Source organism: Sinocyclocheilus anshuiensis, unplaced genomic scaffold, assembly GCF_001515605.1.
Source record: "Sinocyclocheilus anshuiensis isolate Anshui unplaced genomic scaffold, SAMN03320099.WGS_v1.1 scaffold719, whole genome shotgun sequence".
Classification (NCBI taxonomy): Eukaryota; Metazoa; Chordata; class Actinopteri; order Cypriniformes; family Cyprinidae; genus Sinocyclocheilus; species Sinocyclocheilus anshuiensis.
Genome location: NW_015552643.1, coordinates 94,751 through 102,872, shown reverse-complemented (window position 1 = coordinate 102,872; position 8,122 = coordinate 94,751).

The window sequence follows — 8,122 nt, the reverse complement described above, 5'->3', positions numbered from 1 at the left end:
ACAATAGTGGTGAATTTGATATTTGAATTTGTACTTAAGGTACATCTCATATTGTGATGATTTATGGTATTTGAAAAGTATTATTACACCAATATACTTGTTTGTTTGTGCATCATGAAATGTATTATGTGTTTTATTAGAATGAATATGCTGTGATGTCCATATCTTTAATAATCATCTATTTTATTATGTGTTCCATACTAAATTCTGAAGGCCTTGTATAGAGGTGTGAATAGTGGCAAAATATCATTGTGTAGCAAACTTTTAAGTTACTGCTCGGTTAGGTTCTTATGTTTTTGGATTGTACAAAGTTATATATGAATTATTGGAAATTAATGTGTGGTGCAAAAACTGAATACATTTAGAGAGACAGGTTCTTTATTACAAAATTATGTTTTCTGTATAGTCAGCATTATAATTTCTTTTGAGACATTTAGAAATTGTTACTTATTATATGATCCTTTCTTGTTATATTATATGTATTATTATTATTTCACAGTGCATGAAAAATTAAAACCTTGAATAAATTAAACTGTGCTACAGCAAAGCCATAAACATCAAAGAAAAGCTTGTTTCTTGAGTGAGGTCTTTGGGACAAATTATTGGCGCAATTTTTCAGACCAAAGTTAAGTTATAAATCAGTATTAAGTAACTGAAATTTTGGCAAATCACATTTGGTATAATGTAACTATGACTTGTGAAAACTTTCAATGTAACATGTCACACCAAATGCTGCTTTATCCTGTTTGTTCACAGAAGCTCCAAAAATCTAATAACACTGGAGGACATAAGATATTTTATATATTTACACCTTGATGGCTGTATTCTCAGTGTTTGAAACCAACATAGGCTACAAATTCACTTCTAGATAAACACGCATTTGCACATTCTGACTTTTATATTCGAACTTTATATGGCATATTCGGACTCAAAACACTAAAGTTACAGAAATTAAGCCATATAGGGAACACAGATTAAATCAAATCCACAATGGCATCACAAATCCACTAGAGGTCAGGACTTACTTCAGAATTAAACCGGAAAGACAGGAATCACGAGTAACATTTTTAGCGCACATGACCACTGAGTCATCACAGTTATGAAAATGACTCAGTGTGCCATGTCAATGTGATATAGCAGTATTACATGTGATTGCATGGATGCGGTCCATCCAGCACAAGGACAAAACAGCCCCGAATTCGTTGAAGGGACTCTAAGATTTGCGTTTTATTCGTTTCACTGCTTGGTACGGTTTATAGAGTGACGGACATAATATTCACTATGGCCACTGGTGCAGAGATAGATTAATGTCTCGACTGTCTTAGGACTAACCTATATTTCACCTTCAGACAACAAATTTCATCAGCTTGAACTTGTATAAACTCACACGTTTCCTCGTGACATTTCCCCTACACTACACACCCTGCATACTGTATACACAGTCCACTCTGATGCTATGCAGGTGTAAGACCATAAATGGCAGTGAATTTCTATCATGTGCTGTCTGTCTGCTCTCTATTTTCACTTGTCTTATGAACGTTAATATATTTGATTATTTTATATTTATATATTGTTTGTTTATGTATGAATGTGCACTTTCAGACCTTTTCAAAACAGTTTGGAAATGTTGAACAGCCGTATGCTTTAGGTAAATGCTTGTACTTTGACCGCAACTTTCATGCAAACTCTCTGTCACACCCTGCAAATCACCCTTAACCTGGCATCACATGTATAAAGAGTCATAGAGTAATTGACCGATTTCCAAGCAGGCTGATTGCTCAGTTTGTATATTCAAAGACTCCATAAACATACACATGCACACAACTCACTCCACTTTGGTCAAGGTTAAACAATGTAGCCATGTCACTGCAGCTGAACTACGTTGAGTATTGTGACATTAAGTCACTTAGGGACAAAGGCTGTCTGTCTTGTCTGTCGGTCTGTCTATCTATCTATCTGTATATCTATCTATCTATCATCTGTCTGTCTGTCAGTTTATCTACAGTTAGGTCCATATATATTTGGACACAGGCACAATTTTTTTTTATTTTAGCTGTTGACCAAAACATATTCAACTTGCCATTATATAATGAATACGGGCTTAAAGTGCACACTCTGAGCTTTAATTTGGGAGTATCATCAAAATTGGAGGAAAGGTTAAGGAATTGCAGCTCTTTAATATGTACCTCCCCCTTTTCAAGGGACTGTAAGCAATTAGACAATTGACTCAAAAGCTGTTTCATGGACAGATGTGGGATATTGCTTCGTTATTTCTACATCAATTAAGCAGGTAAAAGGTCTGGAGTTTCACATTGTGTCAATCACGTTTACACACTGCCTCCGAAACTTTCTTCCGTCATAAATCAGGTTCAATTTTCGGTGTTTTCGCGTCTGTAGCAAGCATTTGGATAGGAAAGGATGACGAATACGAAAATTTAAAAAACGAAAAAACGCATACGAAAATTTCGGACTCAGTGTGCAAGGACCTTTCGGCTTCAAAAACAAAACAAATCCATCAGCGAGACAGCAAGAACATTAGGAGTGGCCAAATCAACAGTTTGGTACATTTTGAGAAAAAAAGAATGCACTGGTGAGCTCAGCAACATAAAAAGGCCTGGACGTCCACGGAGGACAACAGTGGTGGATGATCAGAGCATCCTTTCCAACCATTATAAAGAAAACCCCTTTCACAACATCCAGCCAGGTGAGGAACACTCTTCAGGAGGTAGACGTGCCACTGTCAAAGTCTACAATCAAGAGAAGACTTCACCAGAGCAAATACAGAGGGTTCACCACAAGCTGCAAACAAGGCCAGACTAGACTCTGCCAAAAAAACATATAAAAAAGCCACAACACTTCTGAAAAAGCATTCTTGGAACAGCATGATCCAAAGCATACAACATCATCTGTGAAACATGGTGGGGCAATGTGATGGCATAAGAGTGCATGGCTTCCAGTGGCACTGGGTTACTGGTGTTTAGTGATGACGTGACAGAGGACAGAAGCAGCCAGATGAATTCTGAAGTGTATAGGGATATACTCTCTGCCAGGATTCAGCCAAATGGAGCAAAGTTGACTGGGCGACGCTTCATAGTACAAATGAACGATGACCCAAAACATACAGCAAAAGCAACCCAGGAGTTTTTGAAGGTAAAATGTGGAATATTTTCAGCAATGGCCAAGTCAACCTCCTGATATCAACCTGATTGAGCATGCATTTCACTTGCTGAAGACAAAACTAAAGGCAGAAAGACCCACAAACAAACAATAACTGACGTCAGCTGCAGTAAAGGCCTGGCAAATCATCAGAAAGGAAGAAACCCAGTCTTTGGTGATACCCATGAGTTCCAGACTTAAGGCAGTCATTGCCTGCAAAGCATTCTCAGCAAAATATTAAAAATGAACATTTTATTTATGATTATATTTATTTGTCCGATTACATTTGAGCCCCTGAAAATGAGGGGACTGTGTAGAAAAATGGTTGTAATTCCTAAGCATTTTATGTTATATTTTTGTTCAACCCCTTGAATTAAAGCTTAAAGTCTGCACTTTAATTTCATCTTATTTCATTTTAATTCTATTCTGTTGGCATACAGAGCCAAAATTATGAAAATTGTGTCAGTGTCCAAATATATATGGACATAACTGTATATATCTGTCTATCTATCGTCTGTCTGTCTGTCTAACTAGAGCTTAGTGGCAGGATATATGGGCAGCTTTAGTTTGAGCTGCTTGATTCAGTGCTTCAGGTTAGCATTCTGGTTGCCATTTGAAAGTGTCACGTACACAATTTGCATGCGACATGGTCAGTGTTTGTGCACACCTGTACCTGAACGTAGGCATGCACTCCTCTTTGAGTATGTGCACAACATGCTTGGCTGACGGTCCAGCATTGAGAGTAAGTTAATCCAGACGGGCGTCAGGGTCAGTCGGCAAAGTAATGAGATCTAAAGTGAACAGGGTCAAGAGCAGACAACAGTATGGCACATCCAGCCTAGTCACTTTCAAGATCAGTCTTTCAATGTTAACTACCTTCTTCATTGTTCAGTCATGATTTCTTACATTCGAATGAGAAATTATTTTATTATATGAGACGAAAATGGAGAAAGTGGCATAGGAGGATGTGACAAACTGGCATAGGATGCTGAATGGAATTACATATTTAGATATAACACAACCAGAAAACACAGACTGTGAGGTCTTTATTGTAAGGCTGAAACACTTGCCGCCAGCCAGTGGCATGACGTATGACATGTACTGTATAGGAAGTGATCTATTACTGTTTTCGTGGTGATTGGATTAGGTTTAACATTGAGTGTGCACGAGTTTCACAATTTGAGTTGAATTACTGAAATAAATGAACTTTTCCACGACATTCTAATTTATTGAGATGCACCTGTACAAGGGGGGGCATCTACTCTATGTGTCAGCTAAACTAGAGGACATGGATTGCCATGAAGCATCAGTATCTCTTAACACACTCATGTAGGTTGAAATAGGAAGTTTGAAATTCTTCATTTAAGGTTCAAAAGGTTATGTGTCCACTTGTGAAAGTAGGCACAAAAAGTGGCAACAGGAAGTTCCAAGAACTGTGCTCTCAACTTGTTGCAATACTTTGCAGAGATGTCTAGCATTCTTAGTCTGTCAGTTCAGCAACTCTGGACAAACACTAATTAAAACATGTTTAGGAAAAGATACACAGGAGCATCAGTTTTAACCCATGACTAATACTGGGATTTAAAACACTTTTGTAACATTAAAAGAGGTCCTGGTGATCTCATCCTGAACTTCTTTTATCTCGGTCTGGAAAGTACTGTCATTTGAAATGGTCTATTACTTTGTTTTCTAAGCGACTGGACCAAAAAAAAATCCCATAGATTTACATTGAAGCAGGGAATTGGAAGCAGGTTATTTTTAGGCCAGTAATACCTTAGCAACCATCCAGACCACCCTAAAATTGGCAACTGGATTACAACAAATGAAAAACCACTCTACTCACCTTAGCAGATGCTTAGCAACACCTAACAACACCATGAAAACCACCTAGAACACCATAGCAATGCCTAGCAAACATCTAAAACATTTAGAAACAAACTAAGTTTGCTAAACTCATTGCAACAAACTAAAAACCACCACTGTATAGCAACACCAAGGGAACACTTACCTGAACATCATGGCAGGAAGCTCTGGATGGTCAAACATTTTCATCATTTTCTTCAAAACAGATTATTTTTATGTGACTCACTGTGGTAAATATTGCCCTACAGTACATTTACCATTGTCAGAAACACAATAACTGGCGCATTAGGCATTATATTCAGGTATTCTCAGTAAATGTTTTAGTTGCACTGGGTGATAAGACAGTCATCTTGGGATTTATACTGACACCTAGTGGTGTGGGTGCATTGTTAGGCAAACGCTAAAGTTGTCAAATGTAGAAATGTGCTATGTGCAGTGACCTGTTACGTTATTCTGTGAGTGAACGTGTCCAATAAAGGTTTTACAGAGATAAAATGAGTAGTGTTTGGCTGTGCATATGAACTTCATGTGAAATAAAACAATAACGCTTTTACAGTATTAGGCTAGTGTAGCATGATCTTGTGAATTTCCTTATTTTTTAGTTTTTTTTATCCCAAAAATGAGCAAAGAAATATTGAGTACAGCTTTAGCTTTGTCTAAACTAAGTCTACTTAATTGTTTGAAAATACCTAATAGCTCTTTTAATTTTATTTGCATTTCTGATTTTTGCAAGCCCCAGTTATGAAATATCCCATGTTAAAGGCACCGTCGCCCCAATTCTGGCCCAACAAAATGCCGGTAGTCTGGTGATTGTGATGTAATACTTTGGCAAATGCAGCACTTGTTTATTTTTCTCCTTCGGATTCCTGTCCACTCATCACTGCCAAAGAGGAGCCAAGGAAATTTACTGGGAGCTAATTCAAATGCATCTGTTTTCAGTGATACAAGCAAAGAGAAATTAACCGTTTTATTTAATTTCATTTAAAAATAAACAATAGAACAAAATAATAAAATAGCAATATAATAATAAAATGAAGTAGCTACAAAATATTGTACACTTGGCTTGCCTATGCACAACTCAAAGATACGCTTTCAAAAGGTGCACGTTTGTACCTTATTTACCCCCAAACGGTGCACATAAGTACCTTAAAGCTACATATTAGTATTTCAAGTGTACATATTAGTACCTTAATGGTACATATTTGTACCTTTTGAAAAGTCCTGGGTCGCTTGCTTGATGTCTTGCCTGTTTTATCATCCGGCAGAAATTATTAATCCAATCCAATCAAATCAGCCAAAAAATATTACATCCTATCACTTCAAAAAATAATAATGACATACTTCTCCTCCACAAGCTGGTCAGTAAATGACGCGAAGAAAAGCCTTTGCTTGTGTGCACAGGTTTGTTTGCTTGTTCTCATCGGCATGTTTCACATTACTTCCTATACATTTTGAAGAACAATGAAGCTTTTGTGGTCACTGTCAGATGTCTAGGCCACACAGATACACATTTTGGAAACACCACCATTTGCAATATTAACCTTTTGTCCTTTTGTTTAATGGTTTATGTCAATCACTTCTGCATTTGTGTGTACATGTGTCCTCATCTGTGTGTCAAAGACAGGTTTGGATGTTTTGTAACTCAGTGTTACAGGGCAGTGTTAAGTCAGTTTTGCTTGGGCAACTGTAGTTATGACAACTGTACGTCATATAGAAATAACCAGCCTGTTAAGTCATGTTCATTTCGATCTTTTAGCACGGCTAATAAGTGCACGCTCACCTGAGATCTGACTGTTCAGGACTCCAGGGACAGTTGTTGGATGACATTCAGGGCCTGGTTTAGGTTTACCGATGCACACTCACCTCTTTGAGGCTGGACAGGGGAAAAAAAGGAACTAAACCAAGCCCCATATGATCTAGTGAATGTGAGAAGTCTCATGTCCACCTGAAAGTCTCTCCTCCACTCACATCCATTCCTCTCTCTCACTCCACCCAGCTTGTTCTTCCTCCGCTCTTCAAACTGTAGCAATTTTGGGAGAATTGGGCGAGGTCTGGTACAAATGAGACACAGACATCACCTCGTTTTTTATTGGCACTGCATGTAAAGAAATAAAGAAAAAACCTTAGAGTTTTATATAATTTCATCACTTGACCAAGCACAGAAAATGCTGAGAAATTGCACTTTTTATGTCTTTGGGTTGATAAAGGCTGGCTTTAATTTACCTTCCCCCCATTCAATAGCACAGGGAGGACTTTTATAACTAAAAGACTTAATAGAGTTTTCAGTCATGCTTCCTTATGAATCTCATCTCAGGGGTTTGTCATAAAAATTCCTTTCGATGTGAACTCAAATGTTTTGAAATATCTGAATTTTGATAGCATAGCTCATGACATTGTTGTAAAGACACATTTGAGATTTTTGGGGTCATTTTCTAAGGTAAAATGAAGAATAGAATAGAATAGAATAGAATAGAATAGAATAGAATAGATTCCAAATATGCAATAGACAGACAGACAGACAGAGAGACAGACAGACAGATAGATAGATAGATAGATAGACAGCATAAACACAGCACATTTCATTGGAGAGTGTTGTATACTCTAATTCTCTCCTTCAGTGAATATGAATAGTGGGCACCATGAAAGTGACACCTGGTGTAGTGTTTCCATGGAAATTCTGAAAGATGCCAAGTTAACTAAACCAAGGACAGCCACTTCTGCACTCGGTCACACTTTTACTGTCACTTCAGAATAAAAAAAGAATGCGGAGTAAGCATTTCTTTTCTATTTGTGTGTTCATGTTGGCAAATATGAGCATGCATGTGTGAAAGGGGGTTACAGTGGGGCGGCGAGACAGAAAGTGAGTACGTGAGTCCGAACACAGCATACTCTGGGATTAATTGAGGACCACATGAGGACAGTAGTGCCAGTTTGCCATCTCAGATGAGATCTTAATACCCCACGGATGCGCTGATTGAAACAAGGATTGTTCCCATTTCATTCTGGGTATTACATATATTTCTGTTATTCTTTGATGGGTGTCGCTTTAATTAGGGCCACTGACTCAATGTTTTTTTTTTTTTTTTTTTTTAAAACAGACTTT